This window comes from Panthera tigris, chromosome D4 (genome assembly GCF_018350195.1).
Source record: "Panthera tigris isolate Pti1 chromosome D4, P.tigris_Pti1_mat1.1, whole genome shotgun sequence".
NCBI lineage: Eukaryota > Metazoa > Chordata > Mammalia > Carnivora > Felidae > Panthera > Panthera tigris.
Window position 1 is genome coordinate 34,086,050 of NC_056672.1, and position 12,332 is coordinate 34,098,381.

At 38.8% G+C, this 12,332-nt stretch overlaps 1 protein-coding gene across 3 annotated transcripts in view; it reads right to left on the reverse strand.

The window, feature by feature from the left end:
• Positions 1-12,001, reverse strand: part of PTPRD (protein tyrosine phosphatase receptor type D) — a 521,791-nt gene extending 509,790 nt beyond the window's left edge. For all 3 annotated transcript variants that reach the window (XM_042963695.1, XM_042963694.1, XM_042963696.1), the window contains exon 1: positions 11,735-12,001. The gene's annotated coding sequence lies outside the window, so the exon portion shown is untranslated. The remainder of the gene's footprint in view (positions 1-11,734) is intronic.
• Positions 12,002-12,332: the final 331 nt, after the last annotated feature.

A 12,332-nucleotide genomic window follows, 5' to 3' on the forward strand; every position in this document is an offset into this window, starting at 1 on the left:
AATGTCCAAACATGAGCTCCTGTTTGCAAACTGACACTTTTCTCTCCTGGTTAACTCCATTAATATGTGAGTCTTTACTGAGACTTTATGTAATCAGTGAGGCAAATCTCTGATGACAGGAAATAAAAGCCATCATACATACCAGCTGTTTAGCATGAAAAGATTCCCTGGGTGTGCCTTACAAATATGGCAGAGCTACTCACTAAGGTGGCACTGCCAGTCCTGTCCACATGCCACCCAACAAGTCCATTGAAAATAATATTAGATGTTACAAATCCTAATGTTCACATAATACTGGACTGTGGAAAATTTCCATGGCTAAACGTAATCAGGGGCCTATGTGTGAGACATATGTCATCTTCTAAAAAATGTATCCTTCACAAGCCACATTCACCACCAGTGTACTTTCACACTGCATTTCCTACCACTCTTGCTCTTGTGAGCTTGGCTTGCCAGAACTGAGATCAATTTTATTAGATACCATTAGTCTCTGTTAGGGCGGTCATTTGAATAACAACAGATTGGCAAGTATAAAACTAAGGCACCTGTTGTACATTTGGCAGCCTGGATGAAGCCCTTTAAAATGAAAACAAATACAAGCTATAATCATGCCAGGCAATGGCTTTTGGTTCAATAATGACCATGTGTCAGAATTAAGTGCATCTGGGAATTCCTACCCCAGCCAGATGTAAAGGCAGATTTGTCTTGTCTAGTGACATATGAGTAGATACACACAATATACTCATATTTGGCTTTGTCTTAGTTTAGTAGAGAAGTAGGTAAGTGGAACTTAGCTCAAGTAAAATAAAAATTACTAAAGAGCAACTGGCATTATCATAAATTGTAGAGTTAAATATTAAACATATGGGTTATAAGATTTGGGCCATGAACTAGTCCATCTCTGATTTTTCTGTGCACAATTAATTTGTTCATGGAATACATAATAAAATTATGCCAATACTTTGACTACACTGAGCCAGGCCATGGGCTACGTGCTAGAGATGCCACTGGGAAAAGACATGGGTTTTAGCTTCGAAGAATTTGTAATCAATCAGACCACAGACAAGCAATCACAATGCACTATTATATAGGCTAGGTGTCAAATTTATTCAGTGCTTGTTTAGTGCATAAAGAAAGGGTATCCACTCGGGAGAATGGGAAGTCCTCTTGGAAGAGTTGTCAGCTAAGGTAAGACCTGAAGGAATAGGTGACTCAGGAAAAAAAGGAAGAGGAAGGAACTTCACACACAGAAGAGAGAAGATATTCTCAAAATTACAAATGAAAGAGTCAACAGAGTAGTGCCTCTTGGAAACAGCAAATACTTTAGTATGGCTGGAATGTATGTGCATTGAGGTGTGCACTGAGGGGAACAGAGATAATGAACATGAGGATGGAAAGGTGGCAAGAGCTAGGCAGAGAGAAAGGTATCAAGAGCCAGGTGACTTGCTGCAGGTCAAGCCTTAAAAAGAAGGAAATGGGGAAGCAGAAGCATATTTGAAGGAGAGGGACTACTTGCTCATATTTGAGTGTCTTAAAGATCACACTGGTTGCAGAGAAGAGAAGCAACTATAGTGCATTCCCAACTAAACACAGAGGCTGCAATCTGGGCAAAATGACAGGGACCTTGCCAACAGGTGTCTGCTAACCTATGAGAAGATAGTGAATAATTTGGTTGGAAGAAAGTTAATATTCATTTTGGTATATGTGGGAATGACAAGTTATTTAGAGAAAACATATTTTAAATGATAAATTTTAAATCAAAATTTAAATTCTATATTTCCTGATTTTTTTGGTAAAACTAGATCATAGATCAAGTTGAGTCTGGACAACAGTAAAATCAGACTCAAGTACATTCAGGCAATCATTTCTTAGGTAGTATCTGAATACACATAACATTTACTGAACTTGTCATTCTTAATTTACAACTATTATCATCAAAACACAATAAGAGCGTCACTGTTGGAGAACCCTCACTACATATTACCCAAAGAAAGTAGGATACCCCACCCCAGGCTTCTAGGAGATTGTGTTTATATATTAAGTCATAGGAAAACATGGCTAAACAAGACAGTATACAATTGGGAGAAGTAGTTTGGAAACCTGGGCAAAGAATACTTAATGGTTGACATTTCTGTAAGAGCCATAAAGGACTAGAGAATTTTTCACATAACTCTAGTTTATGTACCATATCAGATTTAGAACTTCAGGGTGGCTTGTTGTCAGAGAAAAAATAATTTTCCAAATCATCAAACAAATATAAATCCTGTATTGTATTATTTATAAAATCATAATTAATCAGAAATAGGCCTCCAAAAACTGACAAAGAAAAAACCTGAACCTTCATAAAACAGATTAAATGGAGAAAAACTTACCAAGTCATCCATCTGATATTGATAATGAAATTAACAGGTAGGCAGTGAAAATAGAGTATTTGAGAAGAGACATTATAAGTGATGGAATTTCCCAGATAAAACTGCATAGGGCAGGCTGCCAATAAATAGAATGCATATATCTCAGTCACTTGGCATAATTTCATTTCTTTGATGGGAGGACGCTCTGCAGATAATCCTGCTGGATCCATATTTCTCTTTATACAAAGTGCTTTGATTCCTTACCTGTTGGGCAGTTATGAAAATACCAGCCTTTGTGATTTTAAAAACTATTCTTGGTGGAAATATTTCATTTAACCACTTCTGATCCAAAGCTCAGGCAGTTGTGTCACTGCTTTATGAAAAGCATAAAATTTTAGAGCTAGAAGGCAACTGCCAAAATTAAGCCATCTAATCCAAACAACTTAAGTATAAAAAAAATCAATGCCTCCAGTCCCAAACAGAGAAAGGAGCAGAAGAAAGTCATCAGAAATGTTGGAAACCTACATAATGCCCAAGATTTTTCCTGAATTTGGGTCAAGACGGCACTATATTGGTCTTATTTGCCTGGTATATGTGAAATAAATTTTTAAAAATCCCGTCACACACAAGAATCATATAGTGAGAGTTAAGACCGGAGTAGACAAAAGTTGGGATTGTAATATTGCTTGACTTAAAATCTTGGCTTTAAGTTCTGTCTTTACTATATCTATGCAACCTTGGGCAAATCACTTAACCTCTCGATGAATCCATTTCCTTCTAAATAAACTGATGATAATAAAAACATCAAATTTATACAGAGTTACTTTAGAGATTAAATGTGGTGCTGAAAAAAAAGTGCTATGCTGAATGCCTGGCACATAGTAAGCACTCAGTAAATTCTAGCAACTATCACTATTATGACTTGATGCATCAGCCACTGCTATTATGCTTCACAAAAATTAAAAGAAACTTAGTTTTTAACTACCTCAGTGTCCCGAGCATCATTAGACGTTTCAAATGAATAATTATTCCTCACATTCTTGATTTCAATTAAATTCAACTCAAACCAAATTCAAAGAAAAGGGCACAGTACTTGAGCTGAGAATTAGAAAATGAGAGAATAATTAGAAGGATTTCAATGGATGCAAGTTGGGATAGCTGGTAAGGAGACAAAGGATTCCAGAAACAGTGCCAGAACTGGAGGTGCCCGAGAGCAGTCTTCTTCCTGATGTCAGGGATTCTGAACTTGCAGGAAGATGAGCACCTGGGGTTGTCTGACAGAGGCTGTTGGTCATGTAGGTTAGGGTTCAAATGCAAAGTGCTTGGAATTCTGTGCTGAGGATTTAGCTCTTGAATGTGCAGACTTGAGAAAGTTGGCCTTTCAGAAAGCAAAACGTTTTAGGAAGCATTGAGAGGAGAAATGTGAGAACACAGAGTTTGCTTAGGAAGCTATGAATGGTGTGTTGAGCATGTCAACAACGCAGGAAAGGAAGCAGTAGAAAGGGAGTGATAAAGTTAAAAGAGATTACAGGAATCGAATGTGCAAAATTGGATGGAGTCAAGAATAAAAGGAAGGAAGGAGACAAAGGTGACGCCCAAGTTTCTGGTTCAGGGATAAATCAGATAATGAGGTACCAAGAAAAAAAAATGTCAGTTTGAGTATGGATGGAGGATAATATTTTAGGTTTATAAAATGCAGAGTGTGGGATCCAGGAGAGCTTCTATTTCTCAATCATCTAACAAGCAGATTAAAAATCTGGTCTGGAACTCCATTGAGAAGTTGAGAAATTTATTTTGAAGATCATCTATGCAGAAATTAATGCTTCTATGAGAGGTGGATAGGTATACCACAGTAGACAGGACAAATGGTGACCTGAAGTGGGCCGTAGATGAAATGACTAAAAAAAAAAAAAGAGTTTAGTATAGAGATAGAGACACACTGGCCAAAATATCTAATAAAGAGGAAATAATGTTGATGGAAAAAGTGAGTGTCAAAGAACTCAGAGAGAACAACTACCATCCATGGGATATTTTCAATGGAAGATGCTTCCCCAAAATATATTCCTCTAAAAAAGATTACAATTCCGGGGCGCCTGGGTGGCTCAGTCAGTTAAGCATCTGACTTTGGCTCAAGTCATGATCTCAGAGTTTGTAGGTTTGAGCCCCACATCGGGCTCTGTGCTGCCGGCTCTGAGCCTGGAGACTGCTTTGAATTCTGTGTTTCCCTCTCTCTCTGCCCCTCTCCCACTCACACTCTGTGTCTACCTCTCAAAAGATAAATAAACGTTAAAAACAAAATCAAAAAAAATATTACAATTCCCTCTCTTTCCCGCCCAGGAAGAAAGTGAAAATTATCCCTTGGTCATTAAGTGGATTCAGAATATGTAATTCATTTCCAATAGATTACTATTACTTACAACTAGTCAAATACTCTTGATAGATCCATTTAAAATAAGATATAAAACCATGTATCAAATAATCACACTGGACTATTTTAACCAGAGACATCGTTAAGCATACTTTGTTTCTCTCTTAAAATCCTTTAATAATATTTCAATTAAGTTACTACTACAAGTAGTTTGGATTGTTTTTACAGAGAGGCCAGGGTCTACTTGTATAGTAAAAAACCCTTAGTGCACACACTCAGTATGTCCCTTTAGTTGGGATGGAACATGAGGAAGGGGTGGGGGGCGGTTAAAAAATATTTTAAACATTGGAAACAAATGTCTTTTTGACCTATAATGGGACACTGGATCAGCATTTGATGTGTCTAGTCTAATTTTTCTCTGTGAAATTGTACTGGCAGATCTTAGCGAGAGACAGAAGGCAGTAAATTCCTATCCTCCATCAATACATTTGACCTCAGAACAAACCCCACAACTGGCTACAGGCACCCACCATCCATCATTGCTCTTGAAACCCAATCTTTCGGGGAAGGACAGCTGCACTGAGCAAAGAGCTAAGGAGCTTTCTAAGATGCACTACCATTAAAGAAAAAAAAAAGGCAAGTTTTTGGTTCAGTATTTTAATTAACTGCTTTTCTAAACATTTCTTCCCCCAGACTGCAGTTTCACATCAAATATCATCAAGAATCTATTAATATATATTTTTTTACTTTTAAGCAAAATACTCTTTGTATATTTTAGGTAAAACCATTTCTTGCTTTCCCTTTAAAAGCTTTTTGAGATTGCGTACCATGACATACTGATATATACAGACTTCAATAAACATGCTGGAAAGGAAAGGTAGTTCCAGCATGCGTAGTAAGTATAGCATGTCCACAGCACGATGCAAATTGGGCAAACATGCAAAACATCCGCATCCAAGTCCTAACTTTTAAATCAGGTAGCAATAATGTGTAGCAGATAACTAAAGACAGCAAAACTCTATCGTGGAAACTAGAAATGATGAATATAACATGTTCGTAACAAAACTCTTACAACCAGAATGTGTTTAAAATGAAAAATAAGACAAATTCTCATTATCTATTGGGTCTTCATTATATCTATGATTATTTCCTCCACTTTACAGACAGTGAAACCAAGACACTGAAACGTTATACAACTTCTCCCAAGATTTTACAGACAATAAGTGACAAAACGGATGTATAAATTCAGATCTTCTTGTACCAAATTTATGTTCTTTTCACTACAGCAAAAGAAGAAGAAGGATAAGGGAGGAAGGAAAGAAGGAAGGAAGTACCTTGAGATTTTGCAATGTTTAGCATTAGTTTCATATACATTATATACTAGAAGGATTAAATAAGATTGAACAAGAACTAATTTTCAATTATTTATATATTCAGTGCTAACAAAAAATTTTTGTTAATAAAGGTTGATTTACTGAAGCTGAAAAGATAAGTCTCTTATTACTTGTGACCCGATGATACAGAGAATCCCTTTATATATTTGAAGGTTCAATATCTCCTAATATAAAAGCAATACTAAGAAGTGCTATTTTCTAAATGCAACTGGCAGTCTCAATTTAGTTAGCTACTGCTACATTAAGGAATATAGCTCGAAGGCTGTTAAAAAAATACAATTAAGAATTTATAAATTCAATCAATTTCATGAAACTGACAGAGTTACAATGCTTAAATCCAGTAAATAGCAATGTGGTAAAGGTCACACTGCTCCTGACATTGTTATTTGAATGTCAAAGTTAAGAAGAGTTTCTGGTCAGTGAAAATCCAAAGAATTTACAGAAAGCCTAGCCTCAGATGCCTGCATTTTCTTTTATATTTTGTTGTAAATGCTGAAGAAGCCAGAGAAGAGCCTGCCACCTAAGAGCAGTCATTTGCAAAGGAAAGCAAGACATGTGTGCTGCAGGGGGGGAGCAAGGATCCTCTAAGCGGTCTCAACATTATTGGTCTGCCGAGACACCTGATCTGCTGGCTTATAGACAAAATTAGTTGTCTTAGCTTTCCAAACTGTCAATTCCTTCATTTAACTTACTGATCTATGACATAGGATTTGATTCAAGGGACAGCAAAGGTGGAAAGTGAAGAAAGAGTTCAGTTTTGCTCTATTTTTTGGTAATTTTTAAAAAGCTATAGACAAACTGACAAGTATTGACACGATCCAATTAAACATATCAGCCTCAAATAGAAAATAATGAACAGAAAGATACTGAATGAATTATCTTGAGAAGGAGAACACTGGGCTTTACAGGCATTATTTTAGTCATCCCTCCCCCTCTCCACCTGACACATTGTTTTGAGTGTATAGCAGCACATGTGGATATAACACTTAAATTATTTTAACATTAAGTCTTAAAAATATTTGATAAATAAAATGTCAAAAGAATAAAATGCAAACTTACTGATGATTACGTGAAAACAAATGGGTAATTTATTAGAGGAGAAACGAGGGGCAGAGGCCTTAAATGTAATTTTGTGAAATACTTCTTGTAAGAATTCTATTTCATTAATGCTTCAGTCTAGCACCACCGTCATGACTTTATTATTTAGGCTGCATTAGGTCAGAGACTGCTGTAACGTATAAGCATTTGCTCTTTGACCTCCCCAAGACTTATGACGCAAAGGAAATGCTGAACTCTTACATGTAAGGCTATAATTTCATATAATGAACAATCATGAAGCACAAGCCATATATTCTTTCAGCTATCTTTCTTAAGGGACTAATTGTGAAGAGCCGAAACACATTTTTATTTTAAAAATGGGGAAGAGGGGGAGTTGGACACTTCAATTGTCAAAACAAATGCAAGTCAAGCATGAAATTTTAAAAGTGTTACCAACTACTAATTAGAAGCAAATGAGATTATTCATATAGAAAACATATCCCCAAACAAACCAATCCTTTGGTGGAAATATCACTGTGCTATGAAATTACAGAAGCTTAAACAAGTGATGTTTGTGGGAATACAATTCATTGACAAATCCCTTCCAAGCAATCTTCTTCCGCATTATCAGATTTCTTAGTTGACGTGTTATACAGGAATCCTCAATCTTGTCGTGCACGGAAAGAATTAACTCTTCCCTTTGCTCTTTCTTGGCAAATCATTAATAATACAAAAAGAAATGTTTTTAAACATAGACTTTGCTTCAGGCTGCAAGGTGCCTTTCTGCCATCACAAGTAAGCAGCTTCCAGAAAAGATTTTTTTCAAAGAAACCAAACAGTACAAAGAAAAGGTGAATAACTACTTAGGGCAAAAAAGCACCCAGAGTAGGCGTAGCTTAAAATATAACTTGTTTTCTCACACTAAACTTTTCAACCAAAAAGTACTGTCCCTTTAAGAAAATAAGAAAAAAACATAATACATTCTTTGAATACTCTGGAAAACTGGATACTTAACATCTGTATACTTAGCACTTCATATATCTTATAATACAAATCCTAAAGGTGTATTTTGTGGCCACTAAGCTGAGCACACTATGTCAAAGGTAAAGTTCATTTCTGAGATAACCAGAAACTTTGGGGGGAATTAGGAGGGTAACCATGAGCAAAGGTTAAGTGCTTAGATTTAAAGACCTGAGTGTAAAAGTTTGATGCTCTCAGGATCACAAGTTAGAGCACACACATACTCAAACTCTCAGACTACCCACAGACGCACAGCTGAAACTGAAGGGTAGTTTGAAAGCAAAATCACCTTGAGGAATCCATCTTTCCTGAAATGGTACTTTTCATATGTGATTGTGTTAATGAATTCCTATTTTTCCATAGAATCTTTTTAAAAATAGAACTGTTTAATGGCTTGATAAATCAAGCTCAGTCTGAAGGAAATCCAATATGCAAATGCCATCGGTGGGCTCTTTTACAAATAGTTACCCTTGTCAGTTTGAAAAACTGAAAATCAACAAAAGAACAGTGTAAGTATACTTGACCTTATTGCCTAATGTCTATCAAGATTGCCACAGCTGGTCGATTTCAAATTTGTGAAACTGACACTTAAAAATGTATAGTCCATCTTCAGCCCAGGTCCCTCAAGTGCTGACTACACTGGAGTCACAGCCTCAGATTCTCCTTCCATACTAACTTGCACAGCACTTACAAAGCTAGTTTAATCACACCATCAATCTATGACTACACTTTCCTTAGAGTACTTCTGTTTCATTTATCTTTTAACCCTACATTATGCAAATGACATCCTTATCAGCCCAATAAAAAAGTTATTAATGTTCCTACTTGTTTATCCTTGATATACACTGAGAAACTGAGATCACATATGAATTTGCACAAATACCTCTTCTGTTTCACATTTTATATGAAAAATCACCTTACACCACCATGGTCTTAAACTAGTGTTCTTGAAAAACTCTTCAATCAATGTCTATGGCTAACATTAGAGTCTGAGTTAATAGGCTAAAAACAAAAACTTAGGGGACTGCCTACTTTTTTTTTTTTATTTTAATGTCTCTCTAGGAAGGGTTTGCATATGCCATAGGAGGGTATCTCCTGGATATAAGAACAGTTATACAGGCCCCTAGTGGCTTAGCAAATAGCAGCAGATGAGGGGATTCCGATTCTCAGTTCTCGACTTTAAGATATTCTGGCTTTAAATGAATGTCAATCTTAAAAGGCAAATCAAATCACTGTATTTAATACTTTAATTATTTTTACTTTCATGATTATCTACCAAAATACACATATGTTGAAGTAGATCACCACATTTCATTACTTTAGTAACTACAACCACACTGGTCCAAGAATTTGTGTTACATAACCTCCACAATAAAATATTTAACATCCATCTCTTTACATGTCATTACAAAAGTAATATATTACTCAAATATATTAAGATATATTTGAGAGACAATTTTCTTCTTTGAATTTCACTCATTATACTATTATTACTGAGGGCTTTAAGAACAGATAATTTCGAAGTAAAGTGCTGACTATTGTAAATGAAATACTGACACAAACTGAATGCCACTTTTAAAATAGTAAAAATCTGCATATATTTCCCAACAACAGCCAGTGATAAAACTCACAGTGGAGCGCACCTATTTTAAAGGATGTACAATTAATAACACCCCTTAATCCTCATCTTCTTGCTGTCTTTCCTTTACAAAAGAAAATTCCAGGCAGGCACATTTACAGCTTTTAGCAATTTTTAACTGGACACAATCTGACAGCTGAATTCATGAAACTGACCAGCTTGTCAATTTCACACTTTGAAAGTACAATAATAGCTGATAGCGTGAGGGTGAATTTTAAAAATCTGTCACAGAATTGCTAGCTCCATTGAAAAGCAAAGTACAGTACATAATTATGGGAGGTGGGAGGTAAGGACATTTTCTTTCTATGTCCATTTAGGGTGTCTATTTCAAGAATTCGGACATCTAGCATTTAACATTTATTCTATCTTTGTTAAGTCAATAAAATAATATCTATCTGTGGCATATAACACAGTATGCTTTCAAAATAAGTATAATATCTACTAAGCATTGTCCTGGATAGCCTCATATTAGCATCGTCAAGTTAGTATCATCTAAATATTCTTTTAAATCAGAATATTTCAAGTCTTGGTACATCACCTCGGTTCTACTCAAGTTGAGTAGTGGGTGTGCACACTTTCAAACAGGACAGAATGGCCAAAATGATAAAAAGTATCAACGGTTGGACTAAGTCCCCATATGTGTGTTATTACAGGATGGTTGGAAGGAACACATCAAGGGGACAGGACCATGTCTGTAGCTCTGGAAGTCCTACAGTAAATCTATCTCAAGTCACAAGCAGTTACTAGTCTCTGAGAGGCTCAAAATGAGGGTGCTAAGCTCTGCCAGGTCAGTGCCACTATGTCTACAGGCATGTAAAAGAAAAAAAAAAAAAACTTTAAGAGATAATACAGAGAGAGTGATCCCTCCAGAATCTTCCTGGGTTCTTAAGGCACAAACTGTAGCTTGGTCTTGGGGGATCACTTCAAGAATTTTAGAAAACAGAGACATTCTGCAAGTCTGTACTGGGAGGGGAGCTGGAAACAATACAAGTAGATTGCGATAGTCCGGATTTTGGGGAATTGAACTACTATTCAGAATCCTAGAACACCCAATTAATGAAAGCCAATCTCATACTTACTGTTCAAGATTTTTTTTTTTTTTTTAAGCATAAGAAACCTGACTTCATTTGTTAGTGCTTCTAATTGAAAACCAACCTGGCAGATAAACAATGCAAGTTCTCCACATGCCTACATAAAAGCTACAATCAATCGACAGAAAAGCAAAGAACCTTTGGTTTGTTGTGGCTTTCTTTTTAAATTGTTTCCTGCAACTTGGATTTTTCATTATAAATTCTGCGTCCCCTTCCCTACGGAATGAGTAAAAACAGCAGCTTCCCGTAGCAGAACTACGATCTTTGATTCTTGCCTTGGAAAGGTCTCCAAAACAATCCCCCTCCTCTATGGCAGCCTTGTAGACTTCGATTCCTGCTATTTCTCCTTCCCCCCACTAGTTCAGAGGAAAGAAAGAAAAAGAATTCGCCCCCTCACCATAACCAGCCCTTCTTAAAACAGTAATCACTGCCTCTTAAAAAAAAAAAAAGATACAGATATATACGGAGCAGAATCCCTGGGTAGGGTCGCCTTGCCCCACTGCTCCTCCATTTCCACAATACTCTGCCCACCCTAGGAGGAGAGAGCGGGGGTCCATCCAAACAAACACCCTCCATCTCTAGAATTTCCACTCTCCCTGGTCTGAGCTTTTACCCACAGGCAAGCCGTGCAGGGGAGGACCTCTGCCCAAGGAGGTTCAGAAGAGCAAACTGTGTGCGCTCCGGCTGCCGGGGCGCTGGGCTCACGGACGCGGGAGTGGGAAGCTCCGGCCCGGGAGACGCGGGCTGCCGGAGCGGGGCTCTGGGGCAAGCCCCGAGCGCAGGGAGGGGAGGACACCGGGGGCGGGGGCGGGCCGGGTCACTCGGGGACTTACCTGGTCATGTTGGCTCCGGGCAGCCGCCGCCACCGCCTCCCGCGCCGCCACCAGCACTTTCCCCCAGCGCCTTCGCGCCCCGCCACGGCCGCGCAGCCCGCGCCTGCCCGAACCGCCGCCTCTGGGCGGCCAATTTAATCCCGCGGAGCTGCGGCCGCCGCCGCGGGAGTCCCCCCAGTCGCTGCCGCCGCCCGGCCCTCGTACGGCCAGCCCAGTCCAGAGCGAGGAAGTGGAGGAGAGTCAGCGAGTGAGTCCAAAAACCCGAAATCCAGCATCCAAAGGAGCGCGTCCCCCCGCCCTCCCTCCACCCCTACCCCCTTCTTCTCCTCCTCCTCCTCCTCCTCCTCCTCCGCCTCCTCCTCCTCCTCCCGGGCCGTCCTCCTGGCCCTTGTGAGCCGGAGGCTTCCGCGGCGGTTTCTCCTCCTCCCGCTCCTCCTGCTCTCCCTGCGCTCGCTTCGCCGGCTGCTGCCGCCGCCGCTGTGTCTGCTCTCCCTCCTCCTCCTGCTCTTCCTCCTCCTCCCGCTCTTCGATGCTCCGCTGCTCGCGGCTGGGGGGTCCGGGGCCGGGTCTCCTCTCCCTCCGCTTCTCTCGTTTCCTC